We start from the raw sequence: 26,902 nt of genomic DNA on the forward strand, positions 1-26,902 counted from the left end.
ACCTTCTTTGTACTCCCTCTATGGCAAGAATGTCTTTCCTCAGATTAGGGGACCAAAACTGCACACAATATTCCAGGTGTTGTCTCACCAAGGCCTTGTACAACTGCAGTAGAACCTCCCTGCTCCCGTACTCAAATCCTCTTGCTATGAATGCCAACATACCATTTGCCTTTTTCACCGCCTGCTGTACCTGCATGCCCACTTTCAATGACTGGTGTACAATGACACCCAGGTTTCATTGCACCTCCCCTTTCCCTAATCGGCCACCATTCAGATAATAATCTTTTTTCCTGTTCTTGCAGCCAAAGTGGATAACCTCACATTTATCCACATTAAATTGCATCTGCCATGAATTTGCCCACTCAGCTAACCTATCCAAGTCACCCTGCATCATCTTAGCATCCTCCTCACAGCTAACACCGCTGCCCAGCTTCGTGTCATCCGCAAACTTGGAAATGCTGCATTTAATTCCCTCGTCTAAATCACTTATATTATAAACAACTGGGGTCCCAGCACTGAGCCTTGCGGTACCCCACTAGTCACGCCTGCCATTCTGAAAAGGTCCCATTTATTCCCACTCTTTGCTTCCTGTCTGCCAACCAATTCTCTATCCACATCAATACCATTCCCCCAATACCGTGTGCTTTAAGTTTGCACACTAATCGCCTGTGCGGGACCTTGTCAAAAGCCTTATGAAAATCCAAATATACCACATCCACTGGTTCTCCCCTATCCACTCTACTAGTTACATCTTCAAAAGATTCTATAAGATTAGTCAGACATGATTTTCCTTTCACAAATCCATGCTGACTTTGTCCAATGATTTCACTGCTTTCCAGATATGCTGTTATCATATCTTTGATAACCAACTCTAGCATTTTCCCCACCACCGATGTCAGGCTAACCAGTATATAATTCTCCAGTTTCTCTCTTCCTCCTTTTTTAAAAAGTGGGGTTACATTAGCCACCCTCCAATCCTCAGGAACTAATCCAGGATCTAAGGAATTTTTTTTTATTAGTTTTTTAATGCATTTTCTACATCGCTACAGATAGAAAAAAAAACCCAAATCAAAATGAAGAAAATTAATACAGTGCAAAAATAACCATGCAATAATAATATAATATAAAAAAGATAATTGAGAAAGCACCCAAATTGAAGACATGTAAAGTTAGTATCCTCCCCAAGCCCCGCAACAAAAAAAAACTCCAGACCAACCACAACACAATATAGAGAATATAAATCAGGACATTCAAACCCCCAAAACTGTAAATACACTTAGCAACAGAAGATATTAATGCCTACTACCAAAAAAAAAGAGCTGAAAGTAAGGGACCGACAAAAAACCCTAGTCAAGAGGAAGGTTATGAAAGTACTCAATAAAAGGTCCCCAGACCTTATGGAACTTTATATCCGAATTAAGAACTGAATAATGAATTTTTTCAAGGTCTAAACAGGACATAATATCATTAAGCATGCGTGGGCGGGGCAACATCTCTCCACCTAAGGAGGATTAAACGTCTAGTCAGGAGAGAAGCAAAAGATAATATTCGACACTTAGTCAAACTCAAACGTAAATCTGTCTCACCCAAAAAACCAAACAATGCAATTAAAGGGTTAGGTTCTAAGTGGTGATTCAGAATATAAGATAAAGTTATGAAGACATCTTTCCAAAATTTCTCCAAGCTAGGACAGAACCAGTACATATGAATAAGAGAGGCCTCGCCCCTTTTGCATTTATCACAAAGAGGACTAATATTAGGGTAAAATCGAGATAATTTAGATTTAGACATATGGGCTCTATGAACAATCTTAAACTGTAAAAGGCAAAGAATCTAAGGAGTTTTGAAAAATTGTCACTAATGCATCCACTATTTCTTGGGCTACTTCCTTAAGCACTCTGGGATGCAGACCATCTGGCCCTGGGGATTTATCTGCCTTTAATCCCTTCAATTTACCTAACACCACTTCCCTACTAACATGTATTTCCCTCAGTTCCTCCATCTCACTAGACCCTCAGTCCCCTACTATTTCCGGAAGATTATTTGTGTCCTCCTTGGTGAAGACAGAACCAAAGTAGTTATTCAATTGGTCTGCCATGTCCTTGTTCCCCATGATCAATTCACCTGTTTCTGACTGTAAGGGACCTACATTTGTCTTAACCAATCTTTTTCTTCTCTCATAATCTTTTTTCCCTTTCCTAATTAAGCCCTTTGTTCTCCTCTGAATTTCTCCCAGACCTCAGGTGTGCTGCTTTTTCTGGCTAATTTGTATGTTTCTTCTTTGGAATTGATAATATCCCTAATTTCCCTTGTCAGCCAGGGGTGCACTACCTTCCCTGGTTTATTCTTTTGCCAAACTGGGATGAACAATTGTTGTAGTTCATCCATGCAATCTTTAAATGTTTGCCATTGCATATCAACCGTCAACCCTTTAAGTATCATTTGCCAGTCTGTCTGAGCTAATTCACGTCTCATACCTTCAAAGTTACCCTTCTTTAAGTTCAGAACCTTTGTTTCTGAATTAACTATGTCACTCTCCATCTTAATGAAGAATTCCACCATATTATGGTCACTCTTACCCAAGGGGCCTCGCACGACAAGATTGCTAACTAACCCTTCCTCATTGCTCAATACACAATCTAGAATGGCCTGCTCTCTAGTTGGTTCCTCGACATATTGGTTCAGAAAACCATCCCGCAAACATTCCAAGAAATCCTCTTCCTCAGCACCCTTACCAATTTGGTTCACCCAATCTATATGTAGATTGAAGTCACCCATTAAAACTACTATTCCTTTATTGCACACATTTCTAATTTCCTGTTTAATACCATCCCCAACCTCACTACTACTGTTATGTGGCCTGTACACAACTCCCACCAGCGTTTTCTGCCCCTTAGTGTTATGCAGCTCTACCCATATCGATTCCACATCCTCCAGGTTAATGTCCTTCCTTTCTATTGCGTTAATCTCCTCTCTAACCAGCAACGCTACCCACCTCCTTTTCTTTCCTGTCTATCCCTCCTGAATATTGAATATCCCTGGATGTTGAGCTCCCATCCTTGGTCACCCTGGAGCCATGTCTCTGTGATCCCAACTATATCATATTCATTAATAACTATCTGCACATTCAATTCATCCACCTTGTTACGAATGCTCCTCGCATTGACACACAAAGCCTTCAGGCTTGTTTTATGTTGAAAATTATGTTGCAAAGTGGCCCTTTTTGCTTTTTGCCCTGTATTTGCCTGCCTGCCACTTTTACTTTTCACCTTACTACTTTTTGCTTCTACCCTCATTTTACACCCCCCATCTCTCTGCACTTGTTCCCATCCCCCTGCCACATTAGTTTAAATCCTCTTGAACAGCAGTAGCAAACGCTCCCCCCTAGGACATTGGTTCCAGTCCAGCCCAGGTGCAGACCGTCCTGTTTATACCGGTTCCACCTCCCCCAGAACTGGTTCCAATTCCCCAGAAATTTGAATCCCTCCCCCTTGCACCATTTTTCAAGCCACATATTCATCTGAATTATCCTCCTATTTCTACTCTGATTAGCATGTGGCACTGGTAGTAATCGAGAGATTATTACCTTTGTGGTCCTACTTTTTAGTTTATCTCCTAACTCCCTAAATTCACCTTGTAGGGCCTCATCCCGTTTTTTACCTATATCGTTGGTACCAATGTGCACCACGACCACTGGCTGTTCACCCTCCCACTCCAGAATGTCCTGCAGCCGCTCAGAGACATCCTTGACCCTTGCACCAGGGAGGCAACATACCATCCTGGAGTCTCGTTTGCGGCCGCAGAAACACCTATCTATTCCCCTTACAATCGAATCCCCTATCACTATAGCTCTCCCACTCCTTTTCCTTCCCTCCTGTGCTGCAGAGCCACCCTTGGTGCCGTGAACTCAGCTGCTGCTGCCTTCCCCTGATGAGACATCTCCCCCAACAGTATGCAAAACAGTATATCTGTTTAGGAGGGAGATGACCTCAGGGGACTCCTGCACTACCTGCCTACTGCTACGCTATCTAGTGGCCACCCATTCCCTTTCTGCCTGTGTAGCCTTTACCTGCGGTGTGGCCAACTCACTGAACGTGCTACTCACGACTTTCTCAGCATTGCGGATGCTCCAGTATGAATCCAATCGCAGCTCTAGACGCTCAATGTGGTCTGCCAGAAGCTGCAGTTGGACACACTTCCTGCACACATCGTCGTCAGGGACACTGGAAGTATCCCTGATTTCCCACATGCTGCAGGATGAACAAACCATGGGGCCGATCTCAACTGTCATGACCTACCCAATACGTTGCCTCAACTTTTGAAATGTTCTCCTTTTAAAGGAACTTACCCGGCCTTACCTCACTCGGAGTGAAGCTCGCCCTCAGCCTCTGCTCGCCGAAGCCTCTCGAGACAAAACCTTCCTACTCTGTCGCCTGCTCCATCTAACTGCTCTCTTTAAATACCCCTGCTGCCTCATGGTCTGACTTACACGTGCTTGCACAGTCGTGCTCCCATTAAACTGCCGAAGAAAATGGCAGTTAGATCTAAATGATCTAACTGTTGGATCAAACTGAGTCTCTGCCGTGTTAAACTACCTGCCATCAAAGGTGATGGGAGATGGTTACAGAGTTTGTGCGAGGAGGAGATTCCCTGTTCTCAGTTGGAGTCGTGTGCAGCCAGACGGGATCAATAGATGACCCATCTCTGCTTGCCCCTGAGATCTTCACCATTGCAGAAGCCTATCTTCAGCCAGTTTGTCACAGTTGTACCTGGGCCCCATTTGCCGTACTGCGCACACTTCTGGTCCTCTTACCCTTTTCGGATGAAGTAGCGTTGGACGCAATCCACAGACAAATCCCCAGGCTAATTGCCGGGGTGCCGGTACAGAGGCCGAACACATTGAGTCTGTACAGTAGCATGAACGGTGATCTTTTAATACATACAGACTCCTAAAAGAGGTGATCAGGGCGGATGTTGGGATGTTTGTACTAATGGGAAAATGAGGGGAAAGCGTTTCAACGAAAGAGGCTGGTCATTTAAAAGTGAGGTGCGCAGAAATTCCTTCCCACACAGGATAGTGAACCTCTGGCCCAGTTGTTGTGGATGGCAGATTGTCAGAAAGGTTTGAAAAATGAGGATTTCAAGGAGATGTCAACGGGCGGGGCTTCACGGGGAGAGGACAGCGAGTGAGGAACTGTGAGGCATTGTCTAGGTCCACTGTGGTTACACTGGAGCAGGCCTGGGGGTTGTTGGCTATTTCTTCCCCTATTTTCTTACACTCTTGTTTTCACTGCTGCATACATTGAGAAAAGAGAGGGATCAGGGTTCACGTCCGTCGATCCCTCAAAGCTGATCGGCCTGTTAAGAAGGAGTCAGGGGATTGAGTTCAAGAGTCGCGAGGTGGTGTTGTAAAACCCTGGTTAGATCCCACTTGGCATATTGTGTCCAGTTCTTTTGGGATGTGGAAGCTTTTGAGAGGCATCTACCAGGATGTTGGGTTAGACAGCATGTCTGATGAGGATAGGCTGGGTGAGCTGGGGATTTGTCTCTTTGAAGTGAAGGACGATGAGAGATGACTTGATAGGGGTGTACAAGATGATAAGAGCCATCAACAGCCAGGGACGTTTTCCAAATTGCTAACACAGGGGAGCATAGCTTTAAGGTGATTGGAGGAGTGTGTGTCAGAGGTAGGTTTTTCACACAGAGAGTGGTGAGAGTGTGGAACAACTTCTGGGGTGGTTTTAGAGGCAGGTGCATTGGGGCACTTAAGAAGCTTTTAGAGAGGCACAGGGATGAGAGGAAAATGGAGGGCTGTGTAGGAGGGAGACTGTTCTTGAGTAGCTTAAAAGGGAAGCACAACATTGCGGGGCGAAGAGCCTGTCCTGTCCTGCTGTGCTAGGTTCTGAGGATACCACCAGGACTGAGTCACATCCCGTCCTCCAGGAATAGCCAAGCTGTTGCAGTACTGTTTCAACTCTGTACAAATTGCCCGGGCTCCCGAACAGTCTGGTCTCAATCATCAACCAGCTGCTGGGACGTCTCATTGACAGGGTTAATGCTAACTCACCAACAATCTGCTCACTGATGCTTAGTCACAATTTCTGTCTCCTCGCAGTTTTGCTGTGAAGAACAGACGGGCTGAACTCCAGATGTGCTGCGACAGTGACTGTCCTTGGCATCAAGGCAGCATTTGACCGAGGGTGACGTCGGGGGGGCACTGGTGTAACTGAATCAGCGGGCATGCAAGGTGAAAGTACTCCCGAGGGTGGAGTTATACCCTACACATTGGAAGATGGCTGTGTTTGGTGGAGCCCCGGGACATCACTGTGGGAGCGCCTTGGGACAAAGGCCTGGATCCAGCCATCTGCAGCTGCTTCATCAGTGACCCTCCTTCCCTCAGAGGCTGTAAAGAGGAATATTTGCTGATGCTGGCACAGTGCTCAGTTCAGTTCCTGACACCACAACAAGTAAAGCAATCAGCAGGGCGTAGACAGTATTGTTGGAAATGGTGGGTAACATTAGTGTATAAAGGCAGCAGGTAGTGACTACCTCCAACTAGAGATCGCACCTACGCTGAACCTTCAGTGGCATTACAATTCCTTTGTCCTCAAAATTAACAACTCCATTAGGCCAGCCACCAAACACCTTGGCTACAGGTGAGATCACAGCCTGGGTATGCACCAATGATATCTCTCGATATTCAGCACCTGTAGCTATGAAGAAGGTCAGACAGCAACTATAGCTCGTTAGGAGTTTGAAGAGATCTGGTTTGTCACCTAAAACACTCAAAAACTTCTGTCGATGTACCATGGAGAACATTCTGACAGGCTGCAACACCGTCTGGTTTGGGGAGCCGCTGTACAGGATCAAAAGAAGCTACAGAAAGTTGTAAAATTAGCTCCATCTTGGCTACTAGCCTCCATAGTATCCAAGACATCCTCAAGGAGCAGAAAGGCAGTGTCCATTATTAAGGAGGTACAGAAGCCTGAAGGCACACACTCAACGATCCAGGAACAGCCTCTTCCCGCTGTCGTCAGATTTCTGAATGGACATTGAGCCCATGAACACTACCTCACTGCTTTTTTTATTTCTGTTATTTTTGCACTACCTATTTTAACTGAATTATTTCGTAGACATAGATAAACTTAGTGTAATTCAGTTTTCTCTCTATATTTATTTATTATGTATTTCATTGTACAAATTTCACAATATGTGCCGGTGGAATTAAACCTGATTCTGATTTCTGATTCTTGATTAGGTCAGTGGTTACTGGGAGAAGGTGGGGGAATAGGGTTGAGGGGGCTATTAAACCAGCCATGACAGAATGACAGAGCAGACTCAATGGGCTGAATGGCCGAATTCTGCTTCTGTGTCTTACGGCCTGATCCACCATCTACAAGGTAGGAGCAGATGAAATACTCTGCACTTGCCTGGACAAGTGGATTACCAACATCATCTTTGACAAAGCAGGCCACTTGTCAGACGACCACTCTAAACACACACTCCCTCCACTACCGATGCGCCATGGCTGCAATGAGTACTGTCTACAAAACGCACTGCAGCTCTTTGCCTGGGCTCCCGCTGACAGCACTTCCTGCATTACAGCGCAGTACTAACCCTCTGCCCAGGACCATCCACCCTACTCTGAGATCAATATAACCCCTCCCTCCATTTCTCTTATCATCCACGAGCCTCTCTAATGATCCGTAGCATCACGAAGGACAAGGCGCAAGGGATCACCAGCACTTGCAAGATCCCCTCCCAGTCAATGTGTTTCTGTCATTTTAGTGTTGCTTTTTGACTTTATTCCACGTGCACTGTTGTCCTTGCACAATTGCTGTACTTACTGTTACCACGTACTCTCACTGAACACTTCGGTAGCTACCTCCTGTGCCTAATAAAGTGGCCACTGAGTGTACGTTCGTGGTCTTCTGCTGCTGCAGCCCATCCAGTTCAAGGTTCGATACGTTGTGCGTTCAGAGATGCTCTTCTGCACACCACTGTTGTAACTCATGGTTATTTCAGTTACTGTCAAAGGTCAGGCTTGAGCTGGTCTGCCCATTCCCCTCTGACCTCTCTCATTACCGAGGCATTTTCACCCACAGAACTGCTGCTCACTGGATGTTTCTTGTTTCTCGCACCATTCCCTGTAAACCCTAGAGACTGTCAACAGTTTCTAGGATGCTTCAACCATTCTGTCTGGTAGCAACCGTCATTCCACAGTCACAGTCACTTAGATCGCACTGCTTCCCCATTCTGATGTTTGGTCTGAGCAATAACTGGACCTCTTGACCATGTCTGCATGGTTTTCTATATACATTAAGTTGCTGCCACATGATTGGCTGATTAGATATTTGCATTAACGAGCAGATAAGTGGTCACCGTGAGTATACAGTTGCTCTGTGAGTTTCCACTTATTTCATTGTACTCTGACGTATACGACAGTAAACAGATCTTTCATTATCCCTGGCTATACATCTTGGACACATCACACACACACACACACACACACACACACACACACACACACACACACACACACACACACACACACACACACACACACACACACACACACACACACACACACACACACACACACACACACACACACACACACACACACACACACACACACACACACACCCTCCATAACTGAACTAGCCTCGCAAATCTATCCAGTACAGTGTGAATGAGAGCAGCTTCAGTGTCAGGAGGTCAACCAACAACTCCCTCCTGACCGAACATCCAGATCCAGATTTCCCCAGTTGGCAGCTTTCAGCCTGCACCTGGAACAGCAGCTTGTGAGTGAGAGAGGGCCGCTGGGACCGGTGCAGGAGAGGAGCCATGTTGTGTTGGAATGCAGACCGCTGCAACATTCATGGTCTCGGAGTCTGGGATCCTGTTTTTTATGACTCTACTGATACACTTGCTATCTTATCTTTTGCACCTTGACCCCAGGGGAACACTGCTTAGTTTGGCTGTATTCAGGGGTATTCATGTGTGGTTGAATGACAATCACACTGGGGCGAACTGTGTGGGTGTCACAAATTCCTATGCTCCATCTCCCTCTCTCGACTCATCATCAAATTACACAGTTGCCACTGTAAATCTCAAACATTCTTCTGAAGAAATTAAACAATTTGGTCCTTGCCAAGGATTTATGCTGAAGTTATCCTTTGTCTTAAAAAGATCTTTTTGCATTTCGGATGGTGGATTTTTCAAATACACTCATTGCCTGAACAGAACTACTAAGCTGATGACTCACCAGTGATTCAGTGTCAGCTTCGAGAAGGTTGCTACCATATCTCTCTGTGATTATCCAGACCTCCCTCCTCATTCCTGCCTGTCGTGATTAACACCGGTGCTGCCTGTGTAAATGAAGAGACTCTGACTAAGCTCCGCTTGTGAACCATGAACTCTTCACGGAAAGTGTTCATTCATTCATAAAGCCTACCTTCCCATTGTAACCTGGTGGGGAGTGAAGGAGCTCACAGCCATGATCGCCCTGAGAAGGCTGGAGAAAGTGCCACAGAACAGCAACACATCAATCACCAGGTGAACACCAGGGGCTTACGTTGGGGGGGCCCCTTTATCAGCTGTCTGTTCTCAACCTGGAAAGTGCCCTGTGGCAAAGCTGGTGGAGCTGGAGACATTGAGTTCATTCCTGACCCCTGTGTGCAGTTTGCACCTTTCCCCGGTTACCCATGAATACTCCCAGTCTCAGAGAGGTCAGGATTGAGGTAGTTGCACCTAGTACACATTCAGGTGGTGGAATGCAAGGCGAGAGGAGGTGGAAATAGGAGGGTAAAGTGGGATTGGTGAAACTGGGGTGGTGTGGAGCCGATGGGCCGAAGGGCCATATCTCTCTGTGACTGACACTGGGCTCGTTAGTGCACGAGGGCCCCACACACCTGATTGAACATTTCCTGTAAAACATCACACAGGTAGCAGGTGGCTGAACCTGTCAGGAGGGAGGGGGCAGCAACACTACAAACGCTGCAGAATGGAACACACAGCCGCAGATGGATGATTTTGGCGTCTGAGCATGAGGGCGCAGACTGCAAAACACAGCTTCAAAGACAGCCATGAGCTCCACAGGACGATGATGGGCAGAGAGGCAAAGAGACAGTGGGGACGGGTAATATCAGACAGAAGAGTATGGGATCAATTCTCAGGGCAGGCGTCTGGATTCAGTGACTGTGAGGAGGGTTTATATCAGACAGCAGACTGGTCAGAGACTCTGGGGAGTTTATATCAGCCAGGAGACTGGTCAGTGACTGAGGGGAGTTTATATCAGACAGGAGACTGGTCAGTCACTGTGGGGGGAGTTTACATCAGACAAGAGACTGGTCAGTGACTGTGGGGAGTTTATATCAGACAGGAGACAGGTCAGTGACTGTGGGAAGTTTATGTCAGACAGGAGACTGGTCAGTCACAGTGGGGGGAGTTTATATCAGACAACTAGACTAGTCAGTGACTGGGGAGTATGTATATGACAGGAGACTGGTCAGTGACTGTGGGGAGTGTTTATATCAGACAGGAGACTGGACAGTGACTGTGGGGAGTGTTTATATCAGAAAGGAGACCGGTTTGTGCCTGTGGGGAGTTTATATCAGACAGGAGACTGGTCACTGACTGTGGGGAGTTTAAATCAGACAGCAGACTGGTCAGTGACTGTGGCGATGGTTTATATCAGACAGGAGACTGGTCAGTAACTGTGGCAATGATTTATATCACACAGGAGACGGTTCAGTGACTGTGGGGAGTTTATGTGAGACAGTAGACTGGTCAGAGACGGTGTGGAGGGTTTATATCAGACAGGTGACTGGTCAGTGATTGGGGAGTTTGTATAAGACAGGAGACTGGTCAGTGACTGTGGGGGGAGTTTATATCATACAGGAGAATGGTCAGTGAATGTGGGGAGAGTTTATATCATACAGGAGACTCGTCAGTGACTGTGTGGAGGGTTTATATCAGACAGGAGACCGGTCAGTCACTGTGAGGGGAGTTTATATCATACAGGAGAATGGTCAGTGAATGTGGGGAGAGTTTATATCAGACAAGGAGACTGGTCAGTGACTGTGGGGAGATTATGTCTGACAGGACACTGGTCAGTGACAATGGGGAGGGTTTATATCAGACAGCAGACTGGACAGTGACTGTGGCGAGTGTTTATATCAGACAGGAGACTACTCAGTGAATGTGGGGAGTTTATATCAGACAGGAGACGGTTCAGTGACTGTGGGGAGTTTATGTGAGACAGGAGACTGGTCAGTGACGGTGTGTAGGGTTTATATCAGACAGGATACTGGTCAGTCATGGTGGGGAGTTTACATCAGACAGGAGACTGCTCAGTGATGGTGTGGAGGGTTTATATCACACAGGATACTGGTCAGTCATGGTGGGGAGTTTACATCAGAGAGGAAACTGGTCAGTGAAGGTGAGGAAGGTTTATATCAGACAGGAGACTGGTCAGTGACTGTGGGGAAGGTTTATATCAGACAGCAGGCTGATCAGAGACTGTATTGAGGGTTTATATCAGACCAGAGACTGGTCTCCGACTGTGGGGAGTTGATATCAGACAGGAGACAGGTCTGTGACGGTGTGGGGGGTTTATCTCAAACAGGAGACTGGTCTCTGACTGTGGGGAGTTGATATCAGACAGGAGACAGGTCTGTGAAGGTGTGGGGGGTTTATCTCAAACAGGAGACTGGTCTCTGACTGTGGGGAGGGTTTAGCTCAGAAAGGAGACTGGTTAGTCACTGTGGGGAGTTTATATCAGACAGTACACTGGTCAGTGACTGTGGGTAGTTTATGTCAGACAGTACACTGGTCAGTGACTGTGGGGAGGGTTTATATCAGACAGGAGACTGGTCTGTGACTATGCGGAGGGTTTATATCAGACAAGCAGTCTAGTCAGTGACTGGGGAGTATGTATAAGACAGGAGACTGGTCAGTGACTGTGTGGAGGGTTTATATCAGACAAGAGACTAGTCAGTGACTGGGGAGTATGTATAAGACAGGAGACTAGTCAGTGACTGTGGGGAGGGTTTATATCAGACAAGCAGTCTAGTCAGTGACTGGGGAGTATGTATAAGACAGGAGACTAGTCAGTGACTGTGTGGAGGGTTTATATCAGACAAGAGACTAGTCAATGACTGTGGGGAGGGTTTATATCAGACAGGAGACTAGTCAGTGACTGTGGGGAGGGTTTATATCAGGCAGGAGACTACTCAGTGACTGTGGGGAGAGTTTATATCAGACAGGAGACTGGTCAGTCACTGTGGGGAGTTTACATCAGACCGGAGATTGGTCAGTGACTGTGGGGAGTTTATGTGAGACACGAGACTGGTCAGTGACGGGGTGGAGGGTTTATATCAGACAGGAGACTGGTCAGGCATGGTGGGGAGTTTACATCAGACAGGGGACTGGTCAGTGACGGTGTTGGGGGTTTATCTCAGACAGGAGACTGGTCTCCGACTGTGGGGAGGGTTTATATCAGAGAGGAGACTAGTCAGTGACAGTGGGGAGGGTTTATATCAGACAGGAGACTGGTCACTGACTGTGGGGAGTTTAAATCAGACAGCAGACTGGTCAGTGACTGTGGCGATGGTTTATATCAGACAGGAGACTGGTCAGTAACTGTGGCAATGATTTATATCACACAGGAGACGGTTCAGTGACTGTGGGGAGTTTATGTGAGACAGGAGACTGGTCAGTGACAGTGTGTAGGGTTTATATCAGACAGAATACTGGTCAGTCATGGTGGGGAGTTTACATCAGACAGGAGACTGCTCAGTGACGGTGTGGAGGGTTTATATCAGACAGGAGACGGTTCAGTGACGGTGTGTAAGGTTTATATCACACAGGATACTGGTCAGTCATGGTGGGGAGTTTACATCAGAGAGGAAACTGGTCAGTGACGGTGTGGAGGGTTTATATCAGACAGGAGACCAGTCAGTCACTGTGAGGGGAGTTTATATCAGATAGGAGACTGGTCAGTGAAGGTGGGGAAGGTTTATATCAGACAGGAGACTGGTCAGTGACTGTGGGGAAGGTTTATATCAGACAGCAGGCTGATCAGAGACTGTATGGAGGGTTTATATCAGACCAGAGACTGGTCTCCGACTGTGGGGAGTTGATATCAGACAGGAGACAGGTCTGTGACGGTGTGGGGGGTTTATCTCAAACAGGAGACTGGTCTCTGACTGTGGGGAGTTGATATCAGACAGGAGACAGGTCTGTGAAGGTGTGGGGGGTTTATCTCAAACAGGTGACTGGTCTCTGACTGTGGGGAGGGTTTAGCTCGGAAAGGAGACTGGTTAGTCACTGTGGGGAGCTTATATCAGACAGTACACTGGTCAGTGACTGTGGGTAGTTTATGTCAGACAGTACACTGGTCAGTGACTGTGGGGAGGGTTTATATCAGACAGGAGACTAGTCAGTGACTGTGGGGAGGGTTTATATCAGACAGGAGACTAGTCAGTGACTGTGGGGAGGGTTTATATCAGACAGGAGACTGGTCTCCGACTGTGGGGAGGGTTTATATCAGACAGGAGACTGGTCAGTGACTGTGGGGTGGGTTTATATCAGACAGGAGACTGGACAGTGACTGTGGGGAGTGTTTATATCAGAAAGGAGACCGGTTTGTGCCTGTGGGGAGTTTATATCACACAGGAAACAGGTCACTGACTTTGGGGAGTTTAAATCAGACAGCAGACTGGTCATTGACTGTGGCGATGCTTTATATCACACAGGAGACGGTTCAGTGACTGTGGGGAGTTTATGTGAGACAGTAGACTGGTCAGTGACGAGGTGGAGGGTTTATATCAGACAGGAGACTGGTCAGTGATTGGGGAGTTTGTATAAGACAGGAGACTGGACAGTGTCTGTGTGGAGGGTTTATATCAGACAGGATACCGGTCAGTGACTGTGGGGAGATTATGTCTGACAGGACACTGGTCAGTGACAATGGAGAGGGTTTATATCAGACAGCAGACTGGTCCGTGACTGTGGGGAGGGTTTATATCGGACAGGAGACAGGTCAGTGACTGTGCGGAGTTTATGCCCGACAGGAAACTGGTCAGTGACTGTCGGCATGGTTTATATCAGACAAGCAGACTAGTCAGTGACTGGGGAGTATGCATAAGACAGGAAACTGGTCAGTGACTGTGGGGAGGGTTTATATCAGACAGGAGACTGGTCAGTGACTGTGAGGAGTTTGTATCAGACAGGAGACTACTCAGTGAATGTGGGGAGTTTATATCAGACAGGAGACGGTTCAGTGACTGTGGGGAGTTTACATCAGACAGGGGACTGGTCAGTGACGGTGTTGGGGGTTTATCTCAGACAGGAGACTGGTCTCCGACTGTGGGGAGGGTTTATATCAGAGAGGAGACTAGTCAGTGACTGTGCGGAGGGTTTATATCAGACAGGAGACTGGTCAGTGACTGTGGGGAGGGTTTATATCAGACAGGAGACTGGTCAGTGACTGTGGGGAGGGTTTATATCAGACAGGAGACTACTCAGTGACTGTGGGGAGGGTTTATATCAGACAGGAGACTGGACAGTGACTGTGGGGAGGGTTTATATCAGACAGGAGACAGGTCAGTGACTGTGGGGAGGGTTTATATCAGACAGGAAACTGGTCAGTGACAGTATGGAGGGTTTATATCAGACAGGAGACTGGTCAGTCACTGTGGGGAGTTTACATCAGACCGGAGATTGGTCAGTGACTGTGAGGAGTTTATGTGAGACAGGAGACTGGTCAGTGACGGGGTGGAGTGTACATATCAGACAGGAGACTGGTCAGGCATGGTGGGGAGTTTACATCAGACAGGGGACTGGTCAGTGACGGTGTTGGGGGTTTATCTCAGACAGGAGACTGGTCTCCGACTGTGGGGAGGGTTTATATCAGACAGGAGACTGGTCAGTGACTGTGGGGAGGGTTTATATCAGACAGGAGACTGGACAGTGACTGTGGGGAGTGTTTATATCAGAAAGGAGACCGGTTTGTGCCTGTGGGGAGTTTATATCACACAGGAAACAGGTCACTGACTGTGGGGAGTTTAAATCAGACAGCAGACTGGTCAGTGACTGTGGCGATGGTTTATATCACACAGGAGATGGTTCAGTGACTGTGGGGAGTTTATGTGAGACAGTAGACTGGTCAGTGACGGGGTGGAGGGTTTATATCAGACAGGAGACTGGTTAGTGTCTGTGGGGAGTTTACATCAGACAGGAGCCTGGTCAGTGACTGCGTGGAGATTATGTCTGACAGGAGACTAGTCAGTGACTATGGGGAGGTTTATATCAGAGAGGAGACTGGTCAGTGACAGTATGGAGGGTTTATATCAGACAGGAGACTGGTCACTGTCTGCAGGGAGTTTATATCTGACAGGAAACTGTTCAGTGACTATCGGAACGGTTAATATCAGACAAGGGACTGGTCAGTGACTGTGAGGAGTTTGTATCAGACAGGAGACTACTCAGTGGATGTAGTGAGTTTATATCAGACAGGAGACGGTTCAGTGACTGTGGGGAGTTTATGTGAGACAGGAGACTGGTCAGTGATGGTGTGTAGGGTTTATATCACACAGGATACTGGTCAGTGACTGTGGGGAGGGTTTATATCAGACAGGAGACTGGTCAGTGACTGTGGGGAAGGTTTATATCAGATAGCAGGCTGATCAGAGACTGTGCGGAGGGTTTATATCAGACCGGAGACTGGTCTCCGACTGTGGGGAGTTTATATCAGCCAGGAGACAGGTCTGTGACGGTGTGGGGGGTTTATCTCAAACAGGAGACTGGTCTCTGACTGTGGGGAGGGTTTAGCTCAGAAAGGAGACTGGTCTGTGTCTGTGGGGAGTTTATGTCAGACAGTACACTGGTCAGTGACTTTGTGGAGATTTAGTTCAGTCTGGAGAATGGTCAGTGACTGTGGGGGTTTATATCAGACAGGAGACTAGTCAATGACTGTGGGGAGGGTTTATATCAGACAGGAGACTAGTCAATGACTGTGGGGAGGGTTTATATCAGACAGGAGACTAGTCAGTGACTGTGGGGAGGGTTTATATCAGGCAGGAGACTACTCAGTGACTGTGGGGAGTTTACATCAGACAGGAGACTGGTCAGTGACAGTATGGAGGGTTTATATCAGACAGGAGACTGGTCAGTGACTGTCCGGACGGTTAATATCAGACAGGAGACTGGTCAGTGACAGTATGGAGGGTTTATATCAGACAGGAGATTGGTCAGTCATGGTGGGGAGTTTACATCAGACAGGGGACTGGTCAGTGACGGTGTTGGGGGTTTATCTCAGAGAGGAGACTGGTCTCCAACTGTGGGGAGGGTTTATATCAGAGAGGAGACTAGTCAGTGACTGTGGGGAGGGTTTATATCAGACAGGAGACTGGTCAGTGACTGTGGGGAGGGTTTATATCAGACAGGAGACTGGTCAGTGACTGTGGGGAGGGTTTATATCAGACAGGAGACTGGTCAGTGACAGTGGTGAGTTTATAACAGACAGGAGACTGGTCAGTGACTGATGGTAGGTTTTATATCAGACAGCAGACTGATCAGAGACTGTGCGGAGGGTTTATATCAGACAGGAGACAGGTCTCCGACTGTGGGGAGGATTTAGATCAGACAGGAGACTGGTTAGTGTCTATTGCGAGGGTTTCTGTAAGACAGGAGACTAGTCAGTGATTGACGGGAGTTTATATCAGACAGGGGACTGGTCTGTGACTGTGGGGAGTGTTTATATCAGACAGGAGACTGGTCAGTGACTGTGGGGAAGGTTTCTATCAGAGAGCAGGCTGATCAGAGACTGTGCGGAGGGTTTATATCAGACCGGAGACTGATCCCCGACTGTGGGGAGTTTATATCAGGCAGGAGACTACTCAGTGAATGTGGTGAGTTTATATCAGACAGGAGACGGTTCAGTGACGGTGTGTAGGGTTTATATCAGACAGGATACTGGTCAGTCATGGTGGGGAGTTTACATCAGAGAGGAAACTGGTCAGTGACTGTGGGGAGGTTTAGTTCAGACTGGAGAATGGTCAGTGACTGTGGGAGGGTTTATATCAGGCAGGAGACTACTCAGTGACTGTGGGGAGGGTTTATATCAGACAGGAGACTGGTCAGTGACTGTGGGGAGGGTTTATATCAGACAGGAGACAGGTCAGTGACTGTGGGGAGGGTTTATATCAGACAGGAAACTGGTCAGTGACAGTATGGAGGGTTTATATCAGACAGGAGACTGGTCAGTCACTGTGGGGAGTTTACATCAGACCGGAGATTGGTCAGTGACTGTGAGGAGTTTATGTGAGACAGGAGACTGGTCAGTGACGGGGTGGAGGGTACATATCAGACAGGAGACTGGTCAGGCATGGTGGGGAGTTTACATCAGACAGGGGACTGGTCAGTGACGGTGTTGGGGGTTTATCTCAGACAGGAGACTGGTCTCCGACTGTGGGGAGGGTTTATATCAGAGAGGAGACTAGTCAGTGACTGTGGGGAGGGTTTATATCAGACAGGAGACTGGTCAGTGACTGTGGGGAGGGTTTATATCAGACAGGAGACTGGTCAGTGACTGTGGGGAGGGTTTATATCAGACAGGAGACTGGACAGTGACTGTGGGGAGTGTTTATATCAGAAAGGAGACCGGTTTGTGCCTGTGGGGAGTTTATATCACACAGGAAACAGGTCACTGACTGTGGGGAGTTTAAATCAGACAGCAGACTGGTCAGTGACTGTGGCGATGGTTTATATCACACAGGAGATGGTTCAGTGACTGTGGGGAGTTTATGTGAGACAGTAGACTGGTCAGTGACGGGGTGGAGGGTTTATATCAGACAGGAGACTGGTTAGTGTCTGTGGGGAGTTTATATCAGACAGGAGGCTGATCAGAGACTGTGGGTAGTTTATGTCAGACAGTACACTGGTCAGTGACTGTGGGGAGATTTAGTTCAGACTGGAGAATGGTCAGTGACTGTGGGGAGTTTATATCAGACCGGAGATTGGTCAGTGACTGTGGGGAGGGTTTAGATCAGAAAGGAGACTGGTTAGTGTCTGTTGCGAGGGTTTATGTAAGACAGGAGACTAGTCAGTGATTGACGGGAGTTTATATCAGACAGGGGACTGGTCTGTGACTGTGGGGAGTGTTTATATCAGACAGGAGACTGGTCAGTGACTGAGGGGAAGGTTTCTATCAGAGAGCAGGCTGATCAGAGACTGTGCGGAGGGTTTATATCAGACCGGAGACTGATCCCCGACTGTGGGGAGTTTATATCAGGCAGGAGACTACTCAGTGAATGTGGTGAGTTTATATCAGACAGGAGACGGTTCAGTGACGGTGTGTAGGGTTTATATCACACAGGATACTGGTCAGTCATGGTGGGGAGTTTACATCAGAGAGGAAACTGGTCAGTGATGGTGTGTAGGGTTTATATCAGACAGGATACTGGTCAGTCATGGTGGGGAGTTTACATCAGAGAGGAAACTGGTCAGTGACGGTGTGTAGGGTTTATATCACACAGGATACTGGTCAGTCATGGTGGGGAGTTTACATCAGAGAGGAAACTGGTCAGTGACGGTGTGGAGGGTTTATGTCAGACAGGAGACCAGTCAGTCACTGTGAGGGGAGTTTATATCAGATAGGAGACTGGTCAGTGACTGTGGGGAAGATTTATATCAGACAGCAGGCCGATCAGAGACTGTGCGGAGGGTTTATATCAGACCGGAGACTGGTCTCCGACTGTGGGGAGATTATATCAGACAGGAGACTGGTCAGTTACTATGGGGAGTTTATATCAGACAGGAGACTGGTCAGTGACTGTGGGGAGTTTATATCAGACAGGAGACAGGTCAGTGACTGTGGGGAGGGTTTATATCAGACAGGAGACTGGTCTGTGACTGTGGGGAGGGTTTATATCAGACAGGAGACTAGTCAGTGACTGTGGGGAGTTTACATCAGACAGGAGACTGGTCAGTGACAGTATGGAGGGTTTATATCAGACAGGAGACTGGTCAGTGACAGTATGGAGGGTTTATATCAGACAGGAGACTGGTCAGTGACAGTATGGAGGGTTTATATCAGACAGGAGACTGGTCAGTGACTGTCCGGACGGTTTATATCAGACAGGAGACTGGTCAGTCACTGTGGGGAGTTTACATCAGACCGGAGTTTGGTCCGTGACTGTGGGGAGTTTATGTGAGACAGGAGACTGGTCAGTGACGGGGTGGAGGGTTTATATCAGACAGGAGACTGGTCAGGCATGATGGGGAGTTTACCTCAGACAGGGGACTGGTCAGTGACGGTGTTGGGGGTTTATCTCAGACAGGAGACTGGTCTCCGACTGTGGGGAGGGTTTATATCAGAGAGGAGACTAGTCAGTTACTATGGGGAGTTTATATCAGACAGGAGACTGGTCAGTGACTGTGGGGAGTTTATATCACACAGGAGACAGGTCAGTGACTGTGGGGAGGGTTTATATCAGACAGGAGACTGGTCTGTGACTGTGGGGAGGGTTTATATCAGACAGGAGACTAGTCAGTGACTGTGGGGAGTTTACATCAGACAGGAGACTGGTCAGTGACAGTATGGAGGGTTTATTTCAGACAGGAGACTGGTCAGTGACAGTATGGAGGGTTTATATCAGACAGGAGATTGGTCAGTGACAGTATGGAGGGTTTATATCAGACAGGAGACTGGTCAGTGACTGTCCGGACGGTTTATATCAGACAGGAGACTGGTCAGTCACTGTGGGGAGTTTACATCAGACCGGAGTTTGGTCCGTGACTGTGGGGAGTTTATGTGAGACAGGAGACTGGTCAGTGACGGGGTGGAGGGTTTATATCAGACAGGAGACTGGTCAGGCATGGTGGGGAGTTTACATCAGACAGGGGACTGGTCAGTGACGGTGTTGGGGGTTTATCTCAGACAGGAGACTGGTCTCCGACTGTGGGGAGGGTTTATATCAGAGAGGAGACTAGTCAGTGACTGTGGGGAGGGTTTATATCAGACAGGAGACTGGTCAGTGACTGTGGGGAGGGTTTATATCAGACAGGAGACTGGTCAGTGACTGTGGGGAGGGTTTATATCAGACAGGAGACTGGTCAGTGACTGTGGCGATGGTTTATATCACACAGGAGACGGTTCAGTGAGTGTGGGGAGTTTATGTGAGACAGTAGACTGGTCAGTGACGGGGTGGAGGGTTTATATCAGACCGGAGACTGGTCAGTGATTGGGGAGTTTGTATAAGACAGGAGACTGGTCAGTGACTGTGTGGAGGGTTTATATCAGACAGGAGACCGGTCAGTCACTGTTTGGGGAGTTTATATCATACAGGAGAATGGTCAGTGAATGTGGTGAGGGTTTATATCAGACAAGGAGACTGGTCAGTGACTGTGGGGAGATTATGTCTGACAGGACACTGGTCAGTGACAATGAGGAGGGTTTATATCAGACAGCGGACTGGACAGTGACTGTGGCGAATGTTTGTATCAGACAGGAGACTGGTCCGTGACTGACTGGAGGGTTTACATCAGACAGGAGCCTGGTCAGTGACTGCGTGGAGATTATGTCTGACAGGAGACTAGTCAGTGACTATGGGGAGGTTTATATCAGACAGGAGACTGGTCTGTGACTGTGGGGAGGGTTTATATCAGACAGGAGACTAGTCAGTGACTGTGGGGAGTTTACATCAGACAGGAGACTGGTCAGTGACAGTATGGAGGGTTTATTTCAGACAGGAGACTGGTCAGTGACAGTATGGAGGGTTTATATCAGACAGGAGACTGGTCAGTGACTGTCCGGACGGTTTATATCAGACAGGAGACTGGTCAGTCACTGTGGGGAGTTTACATCAGACCGGAGTTTGGTCCGTGACTGTGGGGAGTTTATGTGAGACAGGAGACTGGTCAGTGACGGGGTGGAGGGTTTATATCAGACAGGAGACTGGTCAGGCATGGTGGGGAGTTTACATCAGACAGGGGACTGGTCAGTGACGGTGTTGGGGGTTTATCTCAGACAGGAGACTGGTCTCCGACTGTGGGGAGGGTTTATATCAGAGAGGAGACTAGTCAGTGACTGTGGGGAGGGTTTATATCAGACAGGAGACTGGTCAGTGACTGTGGGGAGGGTTTATATCAGACAGGAGACTGGTCAGTGACTGTGGGGAGGGTTTATATCAGACAGGAGACTGGTCAGTGACTGTGGCGATGGTTTATATCACACAGGAGACGGTTCAGTGAGTGTGGGGAGTTTATGTGAGACAGTAGACTGGTCAGTGACGGGGTGGAGGGTTTATATCAGACCGGAGACTGGTCAGTGATTGGGGAGTTTGTATAAGACAGGAGACTGGTCAGTGACTGTGTGGAGGGTTTATATCAGACAGGAGACCGGTCAGTCACTGTTTGGGGAGTTTATATCATACAGGAGAATGGTCAGTGAATGTGGTGAGGGTTTATATCAGACAAGGAGACTGGTCAGTGACTGTGGGGAGATTATGTCTGACAGGACACTGGTCAGTGACAATGGGGAGGGTTTATATCAGACAGCGGACTGGACAGTGACTGTGGCGAATGTTTGTATCAGACAGGAGACTGGTCCGTGACTGACTGGAGGGTTTACATCAGACAGGAGCCTGGTCAGTGACTGCGTGGAGATTATGTCTGACAGGAGACTAGTCAGTGACTATGGGGAGGTTTATATCAAAGAGGAGACTGGTCAGTGACAGTATGGAGGGTTTATATCAGACAGGAGACTGGTCACTGTCTGCAGGGAGTTTATATCTGACAGGAAACTGTTCAGTGACTATCGGAACGGTTAATATCAGACAAGGGACAGGTCAGTGACTGTGAGGAGTTTGTATCAGACAGGAGACTACTCAGTGAATGTAGTGAGTTTATATCAGACAGGAGACGGTTCAGTGACTGTGGGGAGTTTATGTGAGACAGGAGACTGGTCAGTGACTGTGGGGAGGGTTTATATCAGACAGGAGACTAGTCAGTGACTGTGGGGAAGGTTTATATCAGATAGCAGGCTGATCAGAGACTGTGCGGAGGGTTTATATCAGACCGGAGACTGGTCTCCGACTGTGGGGAGTTTATATCAACCAGGAGACAGGTCTGTGACGGTGTGGCGGGTTTATCTCAAACAGGAGACTGGTCTCTGACTGTGGGGAGGGTTTAGCTCAGAAAGGAGACTGGTCTGTGTCTGTGGGGAGTTTATGTCAGACAGTACACTGGTCAGTGACTTTGTGGAGATTTAGTTCAGTCTGGAGAATGGTCAGTGACTGTGGGGGTTTATATCAGACAGGAGACTAGTCAATGACTGTGGGGAGGGTTTATATCAGACAGGAGACTAGTCAGTGACTGTGGGGAGGGTTTATATCAGGCAGGAGACTACTCAGTGACTGTGGGGAGTTTACATCAGACAGGAGACTGGTCAGTGACAGTATGGAGGGTTTATATCAGACAGGAGACTGGTCAGTGACTGTCCGGACGGTTAATATCAGACAGGAGACTGGTCAGTGACAGTATGGAGGGTTTATATCAGACAGGAGATTGGTCAGTCATGGTGGGGAGTTTACATCAGACAGGGGACTGGTCAGTGACGGTGTTGGGGGTTTATCTCAGAGAGGAGACTGGTCTCCAACTGTGGGGAGGGTTTATATCAGAGAGGAGACTAGTCTGTGATTGAGGGGAGTTTATATCTGACAGCAGACTGCTCAGTGACGGTATGGAGGGTTTATATCAGACTGGTGACTGGTCAGTCACAGTGCAGGGAGTTTATATCAGACAGGAGACTGGTCAGTGACTGTGGTGAGTTTATAACAGACAGGAGACTGGTCAGTGACTGATGGTAGGTTTTATATCAGACAGCAGACTGATCTGAGACTGTGCGGAGGGTTTATATCAGACAGGAGACAGGTCTCCGACTGTGGGGAGGGTTTAGATCAGACAGGAGACTGGTTAGTGTCTATTGCGAGGGTTTCTGTAAGACAGGAGACTAGTCAGTGATTGACGGGAGTTTATATCAGACAGGGGACTGGTCTGTGACTGTGGGGAGTGTTTATATCAGACAGGAGACTGGTCAGTGACTGTGGGGAAGGTTTATATCAGAGAGCAGGCTGATCAGAGACTGTGTGGAGGGTTTATATCAGACCGGAGACTGATCCCCGACTGTGGGGAGTTTATGTCAGACAGTACACTGGTCAGTGACTGTGGGGAGGTTTAGTTCAGACTGGAGAATGGTCAGTGACTGTGGGGAGGGTTTATATCAGACAAGCAGACTAGTCAGTGACTGGGGAGTATGTATAAGACAGGAGACTGGTCAGTGACTGTGTGGAGGGTTTATATCAGACAGGAGACCGGTCAGTCACTGTGGGGGGAGTTTATATCATACAGGAGAATGGTCAGTGAATGTGGGGAGGGTTTATATCAGACAAGGAAACTGGTCAGTGACTGTGGGGAGATTATGTCTGACAGGACACTGGTCAGTGACAATGGGGAGGGATTATATCAGACAGCGGACTGGACAGTGATTGTGGCGAATGTTTTCATCAGACAGGAGACTGGTCAGTGACTGCGTGGAGATTATGTCTGACAGGAGACTAGTCAGTGACTATGGGGAGGTTTATATCAGAGAGGAGACTGGTCAGTGACAGTATGGAGGGTTTATATCAGACAGGGGACTGGTCTGTGACTGTGGGGAGTGTTTATATCAGACAGGAGACTGGTCAGTGACTGTGGGGAAGGTTTATATCAGAGAGCAGGCTGATCAGAGACTGTGCGGAGGGTTTATATCAGACCGGAGACTGATCCCCGACTGTGGGGAGTTTATATCAGACAGGAGACCAGTCTGTGCCTGTGGGGAGTTTATATTAGAAAGGAGACTGTTCATTGACTGTGGGGAGGGTTTATATCGGACAGTAGACAGGTCAGGGACTGTGCGGAGTTTATGCCTGACAGGGATCTAGTCAGTGACTGTCGAGATGGTTAATATCAGACAAAGAGACTAGTCAGTGACTGGGGAGTATGTATAAGACAGGAGACTGGTCAGTGACTGTGGGGAGTGTTTATTTCAGACAGGAGACTGGTCTGTGACTGTGGGAATGGTTTATATCAGACAGGAGACTGGTCTGTGACTGTGGGGATGGTTTATATCTGACAAGAAATGGGTCAGTGACTGTGGGGTTGGTTTGTATCAGACAGGAGACTGGTCAGTGACTGTGGGGAGTTTATATCAGACCGGAGACTGGTCTCCGACTGTGGGGAGTTTATATCAGACAGGAGACAGGTCTGTGAAGGTGTGGGGGGTTTATCTGAAACAGGAGACTGGTCTCTGACTGTGGGGAGGGTTTAGCTCAGAAAGGAAACTGGTTAGTCACTGTGGGGAGCTTATATCAGACAGGAGGCAGGTCAGTGGCTGTGGGTACTTTATGTCAGACAGTACACTGGTCAGTGACTGTGGGGAGGGTTTATATCAGACAGTACACTGGTCAGTGACTGTGGGAAGATTTAGTTCAGACTGGAGAATGGTCAGTGACTGTGGGGAGGGTTTATATCAGACAGTAGACTGGTCTGTGACCATGGGGAGGGTTTATATCAGACCGGAGACTGGTCAGTGACTGTGGGGAGGGTTTATATCAGACAAGAGACTGGTCTGTGACTATGCGGAGGGTTTATATCAGACAAGCAGACTCGTCAGTGACTGGGGAGTATGTATAAGACAGGAGACTGGTCAGTGACAGTATGGAGGGTTTATATCAGACAGGAGACTGGTCAGTGACAGTATGGAGGGTTTATATCAGACAGGAGACTGGTCAGTGACTGTCCGGACGGTTTATATCAGACAGGAGACTGGTCAGTCACTGTGGGGAGTTTACATCAGACCGGAGTTTGGTCCGTGACTGTGGGGAGTTTATGTGAGACAGGAGACTGGTCAGTGACGGGGTGGAGGGTTTATATCAGACAGGAGACTGGTCAGTCACTGTGGGGAGTTTACATCAGACCGGAGTTTGGTCCGTGACTGTGGGGAGTTTATGTGAGACAGGAGACTGGTCAGTGACGGGGTGGAGGGTTTATATCAGACAGGAGACTGGTCAGTGACGGGGTGGAGGGTTTATATCAGACAGGAGACTGGTCAGTGACGGGGTGGAGGGTTTATATCAGACAGGAGACTGGTCAGTCATGGTGGGGAGTTTACATCAGACAGGGGACTGGTCAGTGACGGTGTTGGGGGTTTATCTCAGAGAGGAGACTGGTCTCCGACTGTGGGGAGGGTTTATATCAGAGAGGAGACTAGTCAGTGACTGTGGGGAGGATTTATATCAGACAGGAGACTGGTCAGTGACTGTGGGGAGGGTTTATATCAGACAGGAGACTGGTCAGTGACTGTGGCGAGGGTTTATATCAGACAGGAGACTGGTCAGTGACTGTGGCGATGGTTTATATCACACAGGAGACGGTTCAGTGAGTGTGGGGAGTTTATGTGAGACAGTAGACTGGTCAGTGACGGGGTGGAGGGTTTATATCAGACCGGAGACTGGTCAGTGATTGGGGAGTTTGTATAAGACAGGAGACTGGTCAGTGACTGTGTGGAGGGTTTATATCAGACAGGAGACCGGTCAGTCACTGTTTGGGGAGTTTATATCATACAGGAGAATGGTCAGTGAATGTGGTGAGGGTTTATATCAGACAAGGAGACTGGTCAGTGACTGTGGGGAGATTATGTCTGACAGGACACTGGTCAGTGACAATGGGGAGGGTTTATATCAGACAGCGGACTGGACAGTGACTGTGGCGAATGTTTGTATCAGACAGGAGACTGGTCCGTGACTGACTGGAGGGTTTACATCAGACAGGAGCCTGGTCAGTGACTGCGTGGAGATTATGTCTGACAGGAGACTAGTCAGTGACTATGGGGAGGTTTATATCAAAGAGGAGACTGGTCAGTGACAGTATGGAGGGTTTATATCAGACAGGAGACTGGTCACTGTCTGCAGGGAGTTTATATCTGACAGGAAACTGTTCAGTGACTATCGGAACGGTTAATATCAGACAAGGGACAGGTCAGTGACTGTGAGGAGTTTGTATCAGACAGGAGACTACTCAGTGAATGTAGTGAGTTTATATCAGACAGGAGACGGTTCAGTGACTGTGGGGAGTTTATGTGAGACAGGAGACTGGTCAGTGACTGTGGGGAGGGTTTATATCAGACAGGAGACTAGTCAGTGACTGTGGGGAAGGTTTATATCAGATAGCAGGCTGATCAGAGACTGTGCGGAGGGTTTATATCAGACCGGAGACTGGTCTCCGACTGTGGGGAGTTTATATCAACCAGGAGACAGGTCTGTGACGGTGTGGCGGGTTTATCTCAAACAGGAGACTGGTCTCTGACTGTGGGGAGGGTTTAGCTCAGAAAGGAGACTGGTCTGTGTCTGTGGGGAGTTTATGTCAGACAGTACACTGGTCAGTGACTTTGTGGAGATTTAGTTCAGTCTGGAGAATGGTCAGTGACTGTGGGGGTTTATATCAGACAGGAGACTAGTCAATGACTGTGGGGAGGGTTTATATCAGACAGGAGACTAGTCAATGACTGTGGGGAGGGTTTATATCAGACAGGAGACTAGTCAGTGACTGTGGGGAGGGTTTATATCAGGCAGGAGACTACTCAGTGACTGTGGGGAGTTTACATCAGACAGGAGACTGGTCAGTGACAGTATGGAGGGTTTATATCAGACAGGAGACTGGTCAGTGACTGTCCGGACGGTTAATATCAGACAGGAGACTGGTCAGTGACAGTATGGAGGGTTTATATCAGACAGGAGATTGGTCAGTCATGGTGGGGAGTTTACATCAGACAGGGGACTGGTCAGTGACGGTGTTGGGG

The sequence above is a fragment of the Hemitrygon akajei genome, chromosome 25 (genome assembly GCF_048418815.1).
Source record: "Hemitrygon akajei chromosome 25, sHemAka1.3, whole genome shotgun sequence".
In the NCBI taxonomy this organism is placed as follows: Eukaryota; Metazoa; Chordata; class Chondrichthyes; order Myliobatiformes; family Dasyatidae; genus Hemitrygon; species Hemitrygon akajei.